Here is a 22,064-nt window from a genome sequence, read left to right on the forward strand (position 1 = left end):
AGGACAAACAGTATACCCGAGTATACACTTTAATGAAAATTTTAGATCATCTTGGCCTTCAAGCAAAAATCCAAATGTCTAAACTACAATTAAAGAAATTCAATATTTTAACTTTGGTCAACTTTCATTATAAACGCCTAGCCGTGACTCTTATAAGCCGACATATAGGTCAACGATTGTCCAGAGGTGTGAAATTCAGTGACACATTCCCTGATTGTCCTGAACTAACATCCTGTATTAGACTGACAACTGTCCCATCCACCCAAACACTCAGCCGATGATGTGGGACTCCTGCCTGTATCCCTAAATAACTCCTCTGAACCACCACGCTGCCCACTCCTCCATATTCTGACAGCATTTTTGTATAGACATTCATATTCTCATGCAAATGCCTGAATGTACACTTCAACTTTTTTTCCTTTTTTTCCACTCATTGTCAACCCTCCTACTCGCTGTCTTTCCCTCACTCAACGGACCGGCAGTTCTCGGGGACACACTTGGCGTAGGTGGGTGTGCTAGTGGAGTATATGACTTTCAATGCAAAGTGTAAGGTGTGTGTGTGTGCGGTGGGCTGGAGGTGGAGAAGCACAGCAAGACATGAACGAATACTGTGATAATGACAACCCATGCATTATATAACATGTAGATTGCATAAGGCCAAGAGTATTTCCAGATAGAAGTATTTTTTAGTAAGTAGTGGGCAGTACGTAGGGTCTGCTTGTATGAAACTACGATTTTATTTTATTTTTTTGCATTTTCAAGAAGTGTGTGGGTGTCAAGCTAAAGTGTGTTATGTTGTTTGTATGAAGGGCCATGCATGTTTGTGAAGATTTCTTTCATTGCTATCTGCATATCAAAACAACTATGTGGGAATCGTTGGCACATTGGCGTTCACTGTGCAAGGGTGTCTTTACTGCGCGCACCCACTCATTATCACTTTTAGACTACAGACAGATCCAATTGAAAACATAAAAAAAAAAGACTTGTTGGGTAATACCTAAAAACTAGCTTGCTTCGGGTCTTGTATTGGTATTGGTAGTAGTCTATAGGATAGTGTGGAGTCATACAAGTGAGGATATGTATGTGCTACTGCTGCCTCCTCTGCGCTCCTCGCTCCATGCATGAGTGTGCCCCTGTAAAAATAGACTTCTTAAAGGGCCAGGCGCAGCGCAACCTTCTCCCACTAGAGGCCTGCAACTGCTATCCAGGGTGACACAACTCTGGGAGCTGCGGAGGGCGAAGGTGGGGGCACAGCGCGTCCCTAGCTTAGGCCTACCTTAAAAAGCCATCAACCCAGATTCACCCTTTATGTTTGCATCATTCATGACTTTTACAGTGCCAGCTTCCCAAAGTAACTCATGCAGGGTGTTTCCAAACGCTTTGTCATTCATTCACAAGGTTTTTTTTAAACATCATCAGCAGCATTACTATAAGTCACTGACAACAAGGCAAGCTTCCTGTTCACTTCACTGATCGTCCTCCATAATTGAAATAAGTGAATTAAAGTCAGCAGGGACGAATGTTGTGTCACAGCTAAAGCCCACGGAACACTTTGAACCTGTGAAATGTGCCTATATTATGCAGCATATGGGGAGGGATGTCACCACAGCAGACGGACAGCACCTGATGTAGCAGAAAAAAATATAATCGCTCAGTGGTGTAACATCTTTCTATAAGAGAAGGGAGAATAAATATGCAATGTAATCAAGGTAGCTTAGTTCACATGACCAATGATTTACCCTGAGAAAAAAAGTTTACAAGCCAATTGCACCTGCTATATTAGTCCTTTCCACTTAACATCTTTCAAACTAGTCAAAATATTCACTCTCCCCCTCTCTCCCCACTCTATTCTGCATCCATCCCTCTTAAACTTTTAAGTACACTCCTCTGGGGCTCCCCCCGTTTTTGGCTATCTGCGCACTCCGCGGCTATTTCAGCCCACTGCTCTAATTCTGAAAGCGTTGGATCTTCCTTCACACTGATTAATGAACCTCTCTCTACCTCTCCCCACTCTCTCTCTCTCTCTCTTTCTAACTATCTGTCTATCCTGTTCACAACACGTCCCAAGCACAGGTGCCCACTTCTGCTTACATATCATTCGCATAGCACTTTCCCCACAGACATGCATGCCGGCTTCTTTGATAACACTATTTGTTTACAAGTTGACACATGCACACATGGACGAATGACAGACGAACTGCTGTGCTGCTTACATACCTTGCTTTGTGCCTTTGCGAAGCCGGTAACAGACAGTCTAGTCATTGGATAGGGCAGTAGCAGTAGCAGTGTTGACAGAGTGGAGAATTATCCAGTTTATGCTGAAAGTCTTCCTCTGTACAGCTCAGCCTGGTTCCCTGCCTTCATCCTCTCCTGCCTCCTTCTAGCACTCTCAACGCCTCTCTGACTAGCCTCACTTTCTCTCTAGCTCTCCAGCCTGCTTGATCTCGCTCTCCCACACCCCCCTCCCCTCTCTCTCCTCCTCTCCTCCCTTCCTCGTGCTTCTTCCCTCACAGCTTACAACTTCACTCAGTCTGAGAACTTTTTTTGTAATTTCCTCCCCTTTTGCGCAGCACTTCTCATCAGTCAGTCACTAACCATGCCCTGCCTCTGTAGACTAACTCTTCAGTCATTGTAAAAGCTTTAGCATTAGCTGTTGTAGCTCATGTCACTTGGCTCACAGCCCAGCACAGGCTTCGCTCATTAACCTCCAAGAGAGACATAGAATGGACCGTCCCATGGATCAGTCTATTTGCTGCAGCCTCTTTAAGCCTGGTCGGCCAATCAGAATCCACGTCAGGTTAAGGCAAGGTGTGCTTGTAGGGAGAACGTCCCAATAGGTGACACAGGCTCAGGGTAATCGCTGACATGTTATGGCAGGTCACCAGCTGGACAAATCTGACACATTCAAGACACAGTTCTGCAAAATAAAAGAGCAATGCAATTTCAGTACTGATAAATTAAACAAATGCAACTTCTGTAAAACAAATTATTATAGCACATTGCCTTGATGGGAAATTTACATTTGTCAGAATAAAACCATTACAGCTGCAATATGCACATTTTCGAGTGGAGGGTCTGCCCCCTGCTTCTTCAATGTAAATTTATCTATCTCCAAGGAAACAAGCAGGTGGCGCCAACCAGTTACAGGTCAAATCTGTGGAGAGGTGACTCTCTTCACATGAAGAAAGTATGTTTTTTTTGTTTTTTTTAGCAATAAAATAAGTGTAATTTAACAAATTACAAAGTTTAATTCTATACTGCGGTGAGCCTTCAGTTCAATTATTTGAGTAAAAAAATACACAAAAACTATAAGTTGTGTTTTGAGTTAATTATTATGTACTTGTGTTTTAGCTCTGGTTTGGCTGTAAGTAGTGAATGAAATGCGCAAAGGTATTTAATAAGACAATGATCCTGGACTATCAGAGCAAAAGGATTTCAGAAGCCTGAAAACTATAGTATGCATGTTTGAGTATCATTAATGCAAATGAAGTGACTCATTCCTCTGTCAGTTCCCTGCTCTAAAACAAATGAACAAGGAAACATATCTTATTGTGAAACCTCCCTGAGAACAAGGTCTAAGAAGTCATATGCTGCTTTTACTGTACAGCATGCCCCAGTTCCCATCACATGACCTAGAGTAAACCCATCACTGTAGATTCCTCCACACAGGCCAGAGCAGTGGAGTCTGTCACCCAGCACAAGGACCCAACCTGATATGTCCCGCTATGTTTCAAGTCCTCTTTTCCCAAATGTTACAGACGGGACACAGGCGGAACTGTCTCGGAGGCCAGGCTGGGTCAGAGCAGCTTACACAGCATGGATCTCTTACAATGCAATGTCACAGGCAGCAGGAATCTAAGAGCAGGGATGAAAATGAAGTGAGAATTTGATACATTTGCTGGTTATGACTGTGCCTAATAGAACAGAACAAATTGATAACACCCAACTTTAACCTGGTTTAGACGGAATTTAATAAGCCACAGAGTAGGTCATAGTCTTCATAGTCAAGTCAATATAACTGAGACTTATTGTGGTCAGTGTTCTCATATGCCCTAGTCCGATGACTGGACAAATGTAAAAAGAAAAAAAAAAAAAAAAAAAAGTTTCCAGTGGAAGGTATACAACCTGCCTACCACCTTTTCAAAATAATATTTTGAGCAATAAACACACATGTAATTAAATAAATGCTTGGTAGATATGTTTTAATACCATATTGTGGACCATTTCAAGTCATGTCAAGTAATAAATCTCCATGGAGACAAACAGGTGGTGTACCCACTTCCAGAAAAGTTACTCAGACTACCTTTAATGTAGTCTAATTTAGAAAGATGACTCACTATCACCAACAATACAACAACCAGAAACCACTACTGCAACTACTTCATTCAATATAATTTTCAAATTCTAGTGTAATGATAGCCATTTTTTCCTATGTGTACTTTGCCATAAAATATCCAAAAGTTAAATTCACACATGCTGAAGCTGTTGATTTCTGTGTGTGGCTAGACCCAAAAAATAGCTCTATTACAACAGAAATCTGCATTTGAACATATTAACGTTAGCTGCCACGACTGTATTAAACACTACTGAACTATAGAATGTGGTGAACCAAAATAACCACATACAAATAATTTCCATTCTGTCAGCTAAATATTTGAACCCCATCATGCATAAAAAAAATTAGAATGTCATCAGTTCATCAATGCCACGGCAACGACAGCATTATCTTGTGAAAGTTTCTGTCTGACTGGAGGCCCGAAGTGGGAGGAGGATTGTAATCAAACAAGCCGTGTGTGTGGGAGGGTGTGACTCCTGCACGCCACTGCTGCATGTGTCTTGTGCTCTTGTGATGATTTGGCAGAGCTCACAGGCCAAGCCAAAACATCTTAGTATCATTTCCTCCTCTCCTTCTCTCTCTCTCCTGCTCTCACTTCTGCATTCACACTACAACATCCTATAAACACGGTTGTAAATAGCACTGGGAACAAGCACCACCGCTTCTCGCCAAGTGAAAATTTGTTTGACACCCGAAAATGAAAAACATACATAGTCATAAATTTTGGGAGTGCATAGAATATTATTAAAATGTGTGCTGCTGACAAACGATGTGGCAGGGTGTATACAAAATAGAAACATCTACACTGTTAATCTTGATGTGAACAAAAATAATTATTTATTAGAGTTTAAGTACCACAGTAATCACAACAAGAGATGCTAAATTGCATTTTTGTACACACCTAGTTCTAAACCAGCCTGCCTTCCTGTGTAACATGTTCATCAAAACTTGGGCCTGCCACTAAAATCTGCCATGTCTATTCAAAAAGGTATTTGGTATATTTTTGAGGAAATGTTGTTTGACCTATTACTTTATGTACAAACTATGCTCTACAAATAAACTTGCCTTGTCAAGTGTAACATGTCATGATACTCTTAGATTGGTTTTATGTCTATCCAAATATGTCCAAAAATAAAATATATTGTACTTTGAATTTCTACAAAATCTCAAAGTGCCACAGCAGGTAGATTGAGTCAGAACCAAATCATTTACACAAGCAAGTACAATATCGTAAGATAGAAATATTAAAATGGTAATAAAAACTACTGATAGGCCTTTTTGAACAAAATGTTGCACTGTTCAAAGGCAAGGACATTCTTCAAGGTTAGTACATCATTTAAAAAGTAATTCGCAATATTTACTACTGTCAAGGTTGTGAGCTGTATTTCTTAAAAAGTATCTGCAAAAAGTATGATGCTAGATACTATCACCTGCAATGGTCCTACTATTATAAATTATTTAAAAAAGCTGCTATTTTTTCTATGCCAAGTCAGAGAGGTGCACTAAAAATATCCTGCGGTCGACCCCTACGTGAGACGCACTAACGCCAGTCAATGACATCATACAGGGTGTCAGAAAACATTTTAAAAAGGAGTCAGGTCTACCTCTGTGTGCCTATAATACAGAGCGGGTAAAGGGAAGGGGGGCTGCAACCTGACCCCAGTGACCTCTTAAACCCGGTGCGTGCAGAGACTGGGCGCTGGACAAAGTTACAGTGTAGTTCAGCTCCCACAGAGACCCTGGTCAAAGTAAACGAGATTACTGAGGATTTATGAATGCTCGTACCTTAAGTTGGCCGAGTGGGAATCTTCTCCTCAGCCAATCACACGACAGCAGCCGGCGATTTCTGCGAAGTCACACAAGAGGGAAAAAAAGCCAATGAAAAAGGATTTGACAACTCGCTGCGTTGTGTCACCGATTCTCAGAGTTAGCAGAGGAAGTATCACCACACAAAGTAGAATTTTTAAAAGTCTAAAATAAGCATAACAAGAAGGATGAAACATGTAGGCTAGTACATCAAAAATAAACTAGGACATGACTAGACAAGATTAAATCTAGAATATGAAAGACAGCAAATGTAAATTTATACCAAAAGAAGTGATAAGCTAGGATTAAAAGGGTACACCATGTAACTTTTGTGATGGGAGGTATGCCATCAGCTTGGAGATGTCCTTGCTTTACTCATAATGTTCCACTGTATTGCAGTAATCTAATATATCTTCCATTTATTCAGTTACAGCTTTTTTTCTTTCTCTTGTTGCTCAAAACATACCTTGAAAAACATGTATTGTTCTTGTGAGTGGGGCCATCTCTCCACAGATCTGACCTGTAACTTGGCCTGATAGCACTACTTTCTTCTACTGAGGAAGACAGATACATTTATTGCCATACTGTGGAACATTTCAGGCACTCATGCACTCAAACAAAAGAGTAATAAACTATCAAACTAAATAATGACTTTATCACTGTCCATAATTCTGCCTTTACCACCATATACCACATTAAACTATACTGGTTCCTGTACCCCAGACTGAGAACCACTCTGCTGTATGTCTTTGTGTACTGTACTGCGCTGAGAGCATGCCCCACGTGTTTGTGTGTGAAAGTGACTCACCAGTGTCAGTTACTCCTAAAACGTCCTTTCCCTTTTTACATCACACCTTTGCTATTTTAGGTTAGCAGAACTAGTACTACCCCCAGCACATACTTACAATGCAAACACTGTAACTCGCCCACTGGGACACTATTTGAGAACATCTTTTATAGCACAATAGCTGATTCGGAAGCACACACAAAAATATCCACGCAGGGTTACTTGCAAAGTGAAAAATATCGTATTGCATAAGACAGAGAAAAGAACCTGACCACCGTAAATGCAACAGTAGATCTCCTGCCACAAAAGCAGACACACACACACAGAAGCGGTGATGTCCTTATAGTGTCCCAGGAAACTTTAGCTGCGTCGGACTGCTGAGTCAGGGAACAGGCCCAGTGAACAGGGGGGCAGAGGACATTGTGCTACACTGAGAGCTGAGAGCTACAGTAGAGATAAATCCACAAGCAAGCACTGCCATGGATGGATGAAGAGGCACAGCAGAGGTTAAAGGGCATGTGACAGGTCAGACTACTCATTTCACTAATGCGTAGTCAAAGGTGCACTATTTCACTTGATGTTACTGCTTAGCCCAAAATGTTCCACAATATGACATTAAGATATGTAACAATATAGAGACAAGCAGGTGGCCACAAGCAGGTCAAAATAGAAATCAGATCTGTGGAGAAGCAACCCTGCTCACTAAGAATAGATGTTTTTCAAAGTATTTAAATAAAACAACATAGAAAAAAAGTATAATAGTTTCATGGCATATTATAGTATATTCCAGGTTGAGGACCCTCTACCAGAAACATTACACAGAGGAAGAAATTTCCTAGTTTTCCAAAGACTAAAATTGTACTTCCTGGTTCAATATGGGCAGCAGTGACATGTACAGATAATTCAACAACTGTTACCTAGCACAAACAAGGGCCAAAGCTTACCTAATTTACAGAATAGTTGTTATTCGAAAAATAAAAGTAAATAGCAAAACTTTTATTTTATTTTTAATAAAAAAAGTTGTGTTTTAATAAACATAGATAAATGGATTCATTTTCAAGACAAAATAAAACTGAATTAAAAATGATAGATAAATATGACTTTTTTACTGTTTACTTTTTTTTATTTACTTTTTTGTCATTTTGCTCAGCAGTGTAACAATTAGAAAAACATGAAAAACGTTCATATGCACTTTTTACATACAAATGCCACGCTAAGGGTTAACGACAAAACTAACCACTACCGTCTGCTACTCATGAGTCCATTGAGTGAATTGGAGAAGTCCGAAGAGGAAGTCAATCTTAGTCATGTTGAATAAGTAGTAGTGTTTTCGTCCATGTGGTTTGACAGTTGTGTAAAGATCTAAAAAAGTTATGTTGTGCAAGTTTACAAGACATCTGATTTGTTTCTGGTTTGTGGTTGATTACGGCTGCTATTACACATCCCTTTAAACAGTACAGTTCATGCCTGATTCAATTCTTCATTTGGTAATACATGTTTTTGAATCTATGACTAACCCGGATGACTGGCGTAGACCTCCATGTATCACACACAGCTGTTCAAATGTCATTAGTTCAAATCAGCTGACTATTTTGAGTCAATCTCGCCCTGCTGTTCGTGGTCAAATCAAGTGACCATTGCTATAAATTGTAAAATAAACAATGTGTCAGTTTTCCTTCAGATTTTCTTAAAGATTTTCACATATGCTGGTAGCGTACTGTAAGATAAAGTATAGGTGCTTGAACAGAAGTAAATTTTGAAATAAAAAAAAAACATAAATGTTTAATAACTGCACATTTAATAGTTACATTTTGATTGGTTTTGTCTTATTTTAACTTAAACTTTAAGTCTCTGCACTGGTATCAGATGGTATCGGCAGATATATAAAGTTACAGTATCAAAATTGGTATCAGAACTGAAAAAGCTGGATCGGTGCAGCCCTAGGAATGTTAACTAATTCTAAACCTTACCCCTTAAATACATACTTACTAAGCCTGAATCATTCTTAAATCAACTATACTAATAATAGTTCTTAACCATTTGTTTAGTATGAGTTAATTAATGCTTTATAAAGACTAATTAAGGTGTGGTTATTATAAATTTGTTGATTTCAGGAGGAGGAAGATATGATTCCTTCATGTAGATGCAGTCATATTAGATAAGTGGGAAGGGTTATGTCAGGACATTTGAGGAAAAAAAACAAAAAACCTAGGCCCAGATGGGGCTTCTCTTGCAAATGATATGATGAAGAAAAAAGCCATTGTGGTTGGTTAGTATTTGTATCAAGTAACATAAGACCACTGTACAGTTAATAATGTGATAACAATGTCTAATGTATAGAATTAACATCCACAGCAGTTGCATATGTCTTGTCTTGTCATATCCGATAGAGTATGTTAGCAGATGGGGAGTAAACCATGTTAAAAATACACCATTACTAATATATCTGACCGAATCTGTTTTCTGCTACCCTCAGTGTGCACTTTAATGCCAAGTACGTGGGCTATAAGTGAGTATACAGTATGTGATGCTCTGTATATAGCCATGCACTAAACAGCAAGAGCAGCCAGTCAGCAACATCCAGGTGGTTTTAGTTTCCCCTCGCACTCCCTCTGTCCCCTGTTGTCTCTCCGTGTCTTTCCTGCTACATTATTTGTCCTTTGTCTCCGGCTAAAAATACTTGCCTCCCTGTCACTATAACAGATCGCTTTGTATGGAATTTGCTGCTTGCATTGGACAGACTTCCATTTGCCTCTTGATACACACACACACACATACACAAGTATATACCATAAGCTGTGGGTCGTAATGGTGTCAGCAGCGCGTTGGGAAATGATATGAAGTGCGATGCGTGGGCGTGTTAGCCGTGTGTTTGCCGAGCAGGTGCGTTGACCTCAGGAGACTCAATGGGCAGTTATAAAGGGGACTAGCTTGAGGTCACACACAAAACCCAGAAAGCATAGTATCTCACTCACACCTGCGTTTGACTCTATGGAAGTGTGAAGGGACGGTGTAAATGGAACTGTGCACAATGAGAGAGGGCAAGAGGAGAGGCGTGTGAAAGCAGGTTTTTGACTATAAATGTTACATACAACAAAAACTGCAGTCCCTATAAGCACTTTCATTGCAAGGTGAGTGTACAAATACACCAACTATGATACCTTACAACTTCTGCAGTTTTGTGGGTTGTTCTAAGTCGTCAGCTATAAGTATCTAACAAAATCAAGATTTAGAGGTTCTAGTGTCAGGTGATACATATAGGGTATAAGAGTAAAAAATTTACTTAAGTATGAGTACTGGTACTTAAAGAGCCCCTGTTAAAATATTTTCTGATCTGATTCTGAATGGAAAACACTCCCACACTGTAATGTCATGTGGTAATACAGGAAATGCTCCACTGTGTTTTTAAACTCAATAAACCTTCACTAGAATAATTTGGACTATTTCAGCTCTGGAATTGCCAATTTCTACTGAACTAAAAGTAAAAGGTATCTGTTAATTTGAAAACTACCACAATATGACACAACAAGGTTTAACAGAGCATTTTGAGCTTTGGAAGTGTAGGTAGACTAATAATATAAGGCTACTCAAGCGTGTGAGGTAACAGCATTAAAACAGCTCACAAGAGTCAATTTTGTGCAATGTAGGACCTTTAAATGATGCATATTATGTAAAATAGACTTTTACAACAGTTTTCCCTCATCGTCAAATTACTCATGCATACTTTCCATACAGTATGCATGAAATGTGAACTAATGACTAACATGTAAACTAATGACTAACAATGTTGCAAACTAATTACTTCTGTAATTATTTGGATATACACCAAATAATTACAGAAGTAAGAGTAAGAAAGTAATTGCTGAACAATTTAAAGACTGTTCTGAAAAAAATGATATGAGAAACCATTATATTAATAAAATAATGCATATTAAGTTGCATAGAATGGTTGTAATGTAAGCCCTGTTTGGTGCATGCATTTAAAACATAAGCGGTATATAAGCGGTTTGTGTATCTGAGGTAAAACAAAACCCCAAACGTATAGTATCAAACTTGCACCTGCGCTTGACTCCACAAAATTACATGAATGCACAGTGTGAGAGAACAATGCCGATTACGAGGTAAGTGTGAGTGGATGTCCACGAGGGGACGTGTGAAAATGGGTTTGGTGCAGACGAGACAATGAGAAACAGAAAGTGTGATAAGCAAAAAAACCAAACACAGGGTTGACAGGCCACTCTTGTGACTCGTAAAGAGAATTAAATAAACAACAACTTCGCACTCCGACGTTCACACTTCGACGTGCAACTCAAGCGACAGTAAGGTGTCACTGGAGCCCGCTCAGGAGAATTTAAGCCTTTTTCTTCACATCGCCTGCTCCCATGGCAACTGGGCTGGTGACCTGCGATGACCCATGTTAAGTCAGGAAGAAGGGGACACAGCCATTTAGGTCAACTGATTATTGTGTTGAATAGAGCCTGTAGTCCATTTGAAGACTTGAAGATTGATACAAATATGATATTTACTAGGCATTACACTGAGCGAATGCAGTGAAGTCACAAAATTAAAAAGATATTCACTTCATTAGATCAAATGGGCTTCTTATAAGAAATATTATGCAACAGTAGAGTTTGATAAGCTGTCAACTACAAAGTATATGTATTTTTTGTTGCTTTTTGGTGTAGACAATATAAATATATTGCTGTTAATAAACAATCTTTTTGTGACTTAATGAAATGTGACAATAATGACTGCTCTAATGGCTTGTGACAATAAGCAATTACCATTTCCACAATTACCATGAACAACACTGGAATAAAAATTGTACTGTAAGATGATTGTAGCATAGTTAAATTTGCATTAGATTTCCATAAAATGCAATCATTATATAAGGGTAAGCAATTATCTTAAGTGTGCATGTATTATCTTATCTTATTTAAAGAACGTATCTGCATGTTTGAAGATTCCCCCTTTTGACACACCCAGATGTCACACCATGACAGAGGCTGACCAATAGGTGGAGTCAGTTAAGAAAAATACTCAGAGGGATTTATAAGTGAGCATACAGCTGATTTAGAAAAACAGTATGTAATCTATGCCCTTGATTTGAAGTAGACATGTTCAAATCATATAACTCTTACTGGTAACAACTGGAATTCTGATTTATTCTTAATTACAGAAACACTGGACATGATGGCCAAGTGGCTGAAGTTCTAATTTGGAATTTTGGTTATCAAAACAATTATCCAATCTGAAATCAGAATAAGTCTCTCATTTTGGCTACATGTTTCTGAACCTAAAATGACTCTCTGATCTGAATCCTCTCTACACTTAATCCATGCTAGTGTAGCATCTGCAGCTCATTGAGAAAGTTCTGGAGGTTTGGAGCTTTCACATGAAACAAGAATGAGAAAAAATATCCATTCTATATGCAGGTTAATTAAGGCACTGGCAACCCAGATTCAGTTATGATTGTAATAGTTTTTTTTCAAAACTGTAAGAGCACAGGCTATATAACAGTTCCTTTAAACACTCATTCAGCACTGCCTCTCTCACCACCTGTACACAGAGTACTCGTGCCTCGTATGTATTTAAAAAAAGATGCACCGTGGCCCGGTTACCTGCGCCTCTTGTACAGGCCCTGTTGTCTCATTATCAGAGTGACATTTGTGCGGTCCTGCCGAGCCATCTGGATTCGTCCCACACACATGTGATAGAAAGCAGGCTGGGTTTGGATCTGACTCACATCAAACAGCCTCTCTGCCCACACACATTTACACACACACACATACACATACACACTCTCGCACAAACACAGACGGCAACAAAACAGAGCAGTTTCCACCAAGCCAATATCTGAATATCTGACATTTAACGCCTTGTGAAGTGACACACACAGCCCAAGACAAGATTCCAACAGACGCTATACACAAGTTCACAGTTGGATGATTCTGCAATAAGCAAAAAACTTCAATGCAACATTATTAGAACTGAGATAAAATAAATGAGCAACTTTTTATTACAGATATAGTTTTCTCCAATAGTCTGGCAAACACTTGACCTTTGGTTCATGTGTTAAATATTATTAATTGTATTTATTGTATTATATAAAATTATAACAGTAACTGGGATCAGCCAATGTATGACTATATGTATGCATTATATTTTATGTGGCAAGCCTGTATTTGTTTTTGTCTCAGATATTCTGAGACCACAGAATTTAAAATAAACAGATTTTTTCAAGTCATTATTTGATATGCTATGATGCTAAAAGGACAAATTTCTAATGTGTCTAGTTTATTTTATTTTATTAAACAGTAAAATAACTCCTAAAACATTAATTTTGTCTTCTTTTTACACTCACAAACTTTGGTATGAATTGTATCTTTAAAAATAAAATAATTTTGTGAAAGTAATATGTGTACTTTATCATACTCAACAGTTTGGCCCTTACAGGTAGATACTTTATATTAATGTATCATGGTATTCGAATAACTTCAGCTTATACATGACCTGAAACTTAAAGGCCGCTTGTTTGACTCATGTTCAAGATAGGATCATTGTCACCACACAATATTACTATCACTGTCATCAAAATAACAACTTAAAATGAGAGTGAGAAGTTGTCAGGCCGGGATTACTACGAGGTTTATCTGGTTGTGGTGGAGCATATGTGAGGAGGCCCTTAATAGAAGGGTAACTTATTCTGAGTCAAAGCACAGATAGGTTATAGAGTGCAGCACTTTTTTGTTTGTTCTGATTTGATATTGAAGTTTCAAAACGTGCTGGAGCTCACAATGGGGCTGTTGTGACAGTTCTGCAACAGTTTGGAGTTTCACTATGACTGAGTGTGTGTGTCAGCGCAGTCAACCAAAGAGAAGAAATGCAGTTTATAGTGGAAGCCTAAATATCACCACAAAAGAAAGGTGCTGCATGTTAACAACTTTATAATATATTTTGTTTTAAACAATACTGAAATATATGAACAGAATTTATAGAAGCAAAATTTAAGATGTAGTTTGGCCCTATTTATAATTGAAAACAGAAAATAAATAAAATCAGGACTGTAGTTTTGTAAAATGTTAAATGAACTGAGTTTATTTAATACAAAAAAAAACAAAAAAACAGTTGTATTAGAATTGCATTAAGATAGCAACTAGCAATACAGCTATATATTTATCTTTTCAAATGTGTTTTAACCTGAAAATATAAAATACTTTTAACTTATTGAACTTTCAGTGCATATCCATGTATATTATCACATTGTTTAACATACACCACAAGCAGAGAGAATCCCAATGCTAACTCCCATGTGTTAATTTTGCATAATGCATAAGTAATCCCTAAACTTTATTTTCCACCACTATACGCACTGCTCCTCGTTGTTTACTTACTCATCAACTATCACATTTATTTCTCACATCATGCTGATCTACTTTTCTGGAGATTTGCACTCTCCTAACTCTGAGAATAAACATTACTGCAAGCTCATAGTAAGTCAAAGATGTCCTCTGTAGAGTCAAGGCCTGCATGGTGCCTCCCCTTCAGAGGCGGTGTTCACTGACATGCTAAAGCTCTGCTGCATGCACGCGCCCCTCTCTGCAGCCCCCTTTATCTTGCACTCTTTCCCTCCTACCTTCACTCATCTATAATTGATTGCTCCCACTGTACCAACTTCATTTGCTGCCTGTGAATAATGAATGAGACACGGAGAGGAGGCGCTTTTTCCTCTTGGCTGGTTTGATACTCGATTAGCCGTTTACAGTGTATCTGTGCTATCCCTGATCAGGCCCTGGAGTTCCCAATGTGTGTGTGTGTGAGAACTAGGAACCGCTGCCAACAAGAGCCCCGGGAGAGAGCCTGACATCACTGGAAAACAGAAAGTGAATGGAGCCTGTTGATTGGTCGGTGGAGTGTCTTTAAAGCAACAGGCGATAGAACAGTTGTTGAATACATGATTAAAGAGTGCGGGGAGGTGGTGAAGCAGTGCAGAGCATGAAAATGAACCCTGTGACTTATAGAGTGCATTATTCCCATTGCACCAATTTCACACTGTGTAAGTAAGCATAAGCAGCACCTATCAGAGGGCCTTATACATATGGGTGGACATAACATGCTACATACATTCTACATGCTGTACACCTGAACACACAGACGCATGCACACACGCACACACACAGAAACCCCTATCTTCAGGGGCCACATGCGCTCCTGAGAGGGGCACGCCATGTCAGCCTCTCCACATCAGAGGGTTCCAAGCACGTCCAGCACGCACACTCTGAGCAGGGCTATTTAAGCATTTAAAGAAACACAGAAGGCCAGTTTGTCTGTAATGTAGCATCTAAGAACACTGAACACTGAAAATAACAAAGTATTATCATAGTATGACATTCTTGGTAATAAATATTGAATTGCATTTGTCAATATTGATAATTTGCAGTGATCATACCTGAGCTGCTCTACATGTATCTCTATTGACGTAATGTTCAGCACATATTTTCAGGAGTCTCTGATCAATACAAGCATTCATGGTCCTGTTTAAGTGTTTGATTTTCAACTAAAAGCTGAGAGTGACTAATTGAAAAAGTGTTGGCTAATGCTATCTTAGCTTGTGACTGTAATTTTATGTGTGAGAGACTTGTTTAACAGCACAAATCATCTCACCTGTAGTTCTAACTAAATCAGATTCTTGAAATAAAGCTCAGATTAAAGTCTAATAGTGCATCTGACAGAGTAGTGCCTACAGTTAGCATTCACACCCCCAGGGAATGTTGATGACATCAGTGGCAATTGTTAATATGAACCATGGGAAAAAGAGAAAAAAGTAGTTTATCAAAAAAGTATCAAAACCACAACCTAAGGTATAATAATATGGAACATTGATATGTGCAAGTGCGCCTTCACTGTGAAATTGAGTAGTTCATGGTTGCAACTGCTTGCTAGGTTGCAATAGCTGGCAATAAGCAAAAAAGCCTTACAAATATAAAGCCTCATCTCTCCTACAAAGAAAACTTGATACTAAAGCAGATGTACTATATATTTCACCAACAGGGTTTTAGATTCATAGTGCTCATCAAACTGTGACAGAAACCTGTTATTCCACATCAAAACAATAAAAACTCAATGAGAAATAACTCTTGAGAAAATAGTATTTACAAACTCTTGCAATTTAAAAATGCGATTATTAAATATTGTGTCCTTTGTGCTATTAATCACTACTAAAATACATTTGTTGTAGCCCTATTATATACTATATTTCAGAAGATCTTCACAAATTCAACTCTCAACTCCCTGTTGTGACACTGCAACCCCCTGCTTGTCCCTCCAACCTCGCCTACTAACTAACTAACTGTCCCAGGCACATGCTCGCACACATGCCCACACACACACGTATCCATTCATGAAAAGAAGACAGAACTGCTGACACAGACGTGAGATAAAAGCCCCGCATTGTTGCCAATCTGCCGGAGGAGAGCTGACAGAAGGGGCATGGAGTGGGCCATAGCACAATGAAGCCCTATGACACAACCATTATTATCAAATGGCCCTGTGCTGTGAGGGATGCTGACGACACTATAATGCCTAGGTACTGAGAAGATAACATAAAAATGGATGGTTTCACTTCCAACCCTGTATATTGAGGTCTTTTGGTTCAACTGTGTTGCTTTTCAATCCAACTAGCACCGCTGTCTGAACTCTACAAAGAAATGTCTGGGAGATTGTGAATAAGAAGCCCTGATCTGCGGAGATAGATAAAGACTGAACAGAGAAGGCTAAGAAAAAGACATGCGTGAGAAGGAGAGATGCTCTGTAGAGGCGTATAAATGGAGAGACCGGAGAGGAGAGAGAGGGGGGGTGTAAACAGCGAGAAAAGGTTCAGTGGGTTCAGCATGCAGTAGCAGGAGCAGGAGATGGGCGTCAGAAGCTAGAAGCCCAGGGGGTTGGATAGTGGTGCGTGACTCACATACTCATGCATACATTTACACGCACACTTACATGTACAACGTAGCATAACATAAAGACTGTAGAGCTGCATAGCTAAAGGACGATTGGCTACGTGCAGAAACCTTGGGGAGCTTGTTTTATACATAATAATGAGTGATTAGTGCATAGGAGACAACTAAAGTAAGATTAGTTCATGAAAATGTTAGGACTGTAAAGAAATTCTTGAGTGACTAAAAACATGGCCTGTGGTTTGATTATTCGATCACAAAGGGGTGCAGTGCTGCTTAAACTATGTCAGGATTTTAAGAAAAAACTATTTCATATGTAAAGGAGTACTAGTAAGGAGACTGACAGGTTGCCCCAGCGGCATTGAAAGATGGGTCAAATGCAGAGGACAAATTTAAATAACAATAATGTGCACCTTTACCATAAACACATCTTCATAAGAAAAAGTCCAGTCACTTATAAAAGTCCAACTAACTTTCTGCTGTTGTCCATATAAATCTTTATAACAGCAATACAATTACTAATCGAGTAATAAAAACGTGGTTGACAAAGACACCATTGACTAATAAGTCAACTAAATGACTTATGGATTACAGCCCTAAAATACATACTTTTACTATATATGGGAAACATGAGTGCAGTGGGTTCAGCGTTGCCAAATCACTAAGGGTTAAAACATGACCTGACACATTGGAGTTGTGTCCCTATAGGCAAGACACTTCACCCACACACCAGTCACAGTGTATTGAGTATATGTGGCTATAGTTGCAACAGGAAGGAAAAAAACACCTCCTTGGAATAAACTCACTGTAATCTATGGTAAGAGTATAGTATAGGAGTTATCATTCAGAAATGAGAGGGGACGTTTGGATTCTACTTATTGCACACTTTTTGCCTTTACTTTGGTTTTCTTACATTTAAATGAAATAAATAAGCGTTTTACCTCGTTCAAATGCTTCCTCAAGTGGAGCTGAGCACGAATGGGTAGGTTAAACTTGGTCAATCCATTTAATAGGTCATGTTTCGAGAACCCTATGGTACAAAAGAAAGAAAATTGAAAATCTGTTTATAAAAGAGTTTGTAACCATATTCAACTATAAATAATCAGATAACCCAATAATTACTTACATGCACAAAATACATTTTTTATCTGGATGACAGGCCACAATAAATGTTAAGATATCTCTGATATAACTGTTGACATTTCAATAATTTGAGCACTCTAGAAATTAGATCATGATCAGACATGTAAACATAGTCAGCATTAGAAAAGAACAATAACTCTGCACAAAGAAAAGAAATAACAAAAAAGAAATTGTAGAAAGCACTGAGTCAGATGTATGCAGCCACATCTAGTGAGAGGAGCATTAACAACGTGTATGAAATGCCTTGCTCAGGGACATAAAGTCATTATGCACTCAGATGACGTTTGTAATTGAATTGAAACTGCAATTTGAGTGTGCACAATTATAAAACAGCAATGGTTGCATTTAGTTCAGAGAATGTCCTCGGCAAAGAACAAAATATCTGTCTTTTTGTAGAAAAATCTTGTTGTACCGGTTGTTCAGGCCTCTACAAACATGTTCTAAAATATTCTTGAGATTCTTGTAAGAGTACATATTTCAGTTTCTTTCAAAAAGTTTTGCATATTTACCTGCCATTCTTTGGTTGGTCGACTACTAAACCACAACCTCTCTGTATTTCTTTGTTAGTCACAGCCTTTTTTTTTCACATTACCACAAATTTTGAACTCATTAACCTGGATGACAGAAAATTATAACAAGCTCTAAGACATTTCAAGTTTCCTGTTACATTCACTCGACTCACACAGGAAAACAAAACATTCAGCTCTTTGTAATATTTGCACATAACAGATCACACTTAAGACTGAAGTGTGGCTCTGAGTAATGTCCACAATAATAATAGTACAGCAGAGGCCGAGAAGCGCGTGACGACTCAAAGTGATACTGTCAGTCAGGCCATGTCAGCAGCCTGTTCTACACATGAGTCACAGGAGCTCTTTTAGACATAGACCAATACACAGCACTCATACTTTTACTTATGTACAATACACTGCCTATGTGTACAAAAAAGACAATTTGTAACAGTTAAAAATATTGTTCCAAAATCTGTACTTTTGGGTCACTGGCTTAGTTCTGTTACAAATTCTCACATGATTAGCAGTGATTTCCAGTAATTTGCACTAAGAATGTTGATATTTAAATATATTAAGCATTTAAAGTTGTAACTGTGAAAAAATATAGTTGAAAAAAACTTCCAATGTCTTTCAGTTCAGTTTCAGTTTCCGTTCAGTTTTAAACTTTTAACATGCTTAGCAGCCTAATACTAAATGATTAATTTCCAATATATTGGTGAAAACTTTCTTTTGAATCTTTTACACAAAAAAAAGTTGACCCTGTCTGAATATATTATGCCACCCTTATATTGTTCCAAAAATGTCCATGGTCTTGGTTCAGTTTCAAACCTACAAAACACAGAATCTCAAGATTGGTGGCCAAAATTTTGATGGAAACTTTCTTTTTTTTCACACTCGAACGCTAACCCTGTTTGAATATATTGTGTCACCCTAATAAATGTACATAATTTATAGAAAGTATGTGAATACAATGAAATGTACTATTTGCTTTGGATCAACATAAAACAATAATATATGGAAAAGGTTGACATAATATTATATAATAATATAATGTGCATATATGTAACTTCTAGAGGAGGGTCTGCCACCTGATTGTTTCCATGGAGACGTTACTGCTTTACATGGACTATCCCGCTATATGGCATTTATGTCATTATAGATATATCTGTATAACCTTGAAAAACATACACAAAACGTAGTTAATTGCCTTACTGAAACATTAGAAGTAAAGCAATAGAATCCATGGAGACAAGGTTGAGGACCCTCTACCAGAAAAGTTACATAGTGCATCTTTAAATAGGCTCAACATTTCATTTTATTGGAGTCTATATTTTATGTCTAATTCTTAAATTGAAATTGATTTCCTAGCTGTGCGTTAAATTAACTTCTAATTCTAGCAGTCTTTGTTGGCGTATGCAGTATCTTCCATGTGCATGTGTGGGCTGTAATAATAGATGCTGATTACTGTAGTCTTTCACTACAACAATGCCACTATAGCACTCCTCATGAAGTCATCTTATGCTACAGAATGAGAAAATGCATCTCACTTTGCGAACGCACAAACAACTTTCTCGTCTGGCAATGGCTAATTAGCACCTTGATGGAGCTGGTTGAGAGAACAAAAGCTCCTGTCGCCTCTTGGTCCTGCCACATTTAGCAAGCGGTGCAGACACAGCCTCACAGGCAGCTGCGAGGCACAAGTTATAAGACAGGTGAGCACGCTCCTGTATGTGGCACTTGGATGTCTGTTGCCATGGTGACCCCCAGAATATCCCCACACAGCGCAGGGATATTTTTAATAAAGTTTGAGAGCTCTGACTTTTCTGTCTGCACTGCTAAGACGTTAACTATAGGGCTGAACAAGTTTTAGAAAAAAAAAAAAATCTAACATTGATTAGTAATTTATGTTTCATAATCAAGATTCAGTTCACACTGCATATTTTAAACATGTCCAGGAGCATTCACATTTCAAAGACCGAAATATAAACTGCAAAACTAATTTCAGAATGCCATGCATTTTCAAATACATTTCCATAATATATCTATTTTTTCAATTATTATTATTATTATTTTTTTAACAATCAAATACTTACTGCACCATTTGTGATTGAGCTGCTATTTACGGGTTTCAAGCTACAGCACTCGTCCTCTGTGGTCATAGCAACTAAGCAATTCAAATAAAATATATATTTCTTGAATGGGAAAAGTTCCTCTATGGGTTATTTTAAAGTTTTTCAAATCAGGAATGAATTGTCTGTCTGAAACCCATGAATACATAACTTTCTGTTTCCTGTTAAATGTAAAATGTTGAGAACTGTTTCCCATTCAAAATATTAAAATATATAATATTTAGTTTTAAATTGTTAATCACTATGGCAATCATCATAATTTTTTCATCATTCTGAAACGCATGGACCCATTAACTTAATTGTGCAGCCCTAAAACATAACTTTTGCATGGTTTTGATACTGAGTTTTTCCACCCCAAAAAACCCACCATCTTGTGTCAATAGGCTCATTGTGAAGTCACTGACTCCAATGTGTGCGACTGTCAACAGGTCTGTGAATGTGTGTAAATGTGTAGATTTACCGCACTATGAGTCAGAAGCCACAACAGAGAGTGAGCCAAACAAAGACGACATGACACAGTTTTGAAAAGGAAGCAGCGAGAAAAGAAGCTGAAAGAGCAACCAATGGAAAGCCCCCCTCACCCGGATATGAATTAACTTTGATAGTATTTTGAGTCAATGCAGATGTGATTAAATATTATACACCAAATACACAAACTATAATTCACACATAACATAGAGAAGTATGAACTGAACTTATTCAAATGTATTCCTAGTGTTAAAATACAATACTTAAGTATGTCAATTCATATGAAATACACAATGTAATAGCACTATCTATCCAGCAGATGACACCATTCACTAATCGTAAAGTTGCATAGCACAGGGAAGTGTTGCTCTTCATGTCTAAATACTAAACATTTTGCCTACTATAGTTGAGCTGGATTAAGTTTAGCTTTTATTGAATCATTAATTAAAATGTAGTATATTTCACTCATAGAGATACACCTCTACATACAATATATATTTATTCTTGGTTGAATAAATGCAAAATAGATACGTTTTAGGCCATTCTGTGGAACATTCCAGGCAAAGCAATTGTCTCTATGTAGACGAATTGGTAAAACTGGGCAATGATATGCCCAAAAATTAATCCATCAATCTTTTTCCTCATACTGAACAATCTTTTTAAAATTTCTTTTTCAAATTTCTTACTCCGAAGTCTGAACTTTGCTCTAAACTACATAATTTTACTGACACGGTATTGGACAGAGACCTTTCTATTGAAAAGACCCAAGCTGACCATTAACAATTAAAATGAAACAAATCTAGATCTTGAGTTAAATTTGGTTTATCACATAACTCTACAAGCCAATGGTTAACCCAATACTAGAAAAGTTACATAACCTTTAAACTTTAAACTATTTCATTTAAACTCATCACGTTTTCCAAGCTTTCG

The 22,064-nt window shown here is 38.0% G+C and overlaps 1 protein-coding gene across 12 annotated transcripts in view; it reads right to left on the reverse strand.

The window, feature by feature from the left end:
* Positions 1-22,064, reverse strand: part of zmp:0000000926 (ataxin-1) — a 59,941-nt gene that overhangs the window by 13,905 nt on the left and 23,972 nt on the right. For 2 of the 12 annotated variants that reach the window (XM_055165506.1, XM_055165507.1), the window contains 4 exons: positions 17,824-17,912; positions 6,122-6,182; positions 3,711-3,855; positions 2,218-2,917 (listed from right to left, as the gene is read on the reverse strand). The gene's annotated coding sequence lies outside the window, so the exon portion shown is untranslated. Of the gene's footprint in view, positions 1-2,217; positions 2,918-3,710; positions 3,856-3,953; positions 4,046-6,121; positions 6,183-6,608; positions 6,812-17,823; positions 17,913-18,008; positions 18,078-18,534; positions 18,723-22,064 lie in introns of those variants that run through there. The other 10 variants (XM_055165509.1, XM_055165510.1, XM_055165511.1 and 7 more) reach the window with 10 other exon arrangements.

Source organism: Boleophthalmus pectinirostris, unplaced genomic scaffold, assembly GCF_026225935.1.
Source record: "Boleophthalmus pectinirostris isolate CB_2022bp ecotype Guang Dong unplaced genomic scaffold, ASM2622593v1 HiC_scaffold_8, whole genome shotgun sequence".
NCBI classification, from domain to species: domain Eukaryota; kingdom Metazoa; phylum Chordata; class Actinopteri; order Gobiiformes; family Gobiidae; genus Boleophthalmus; species Boleophthalmus pectinirostris.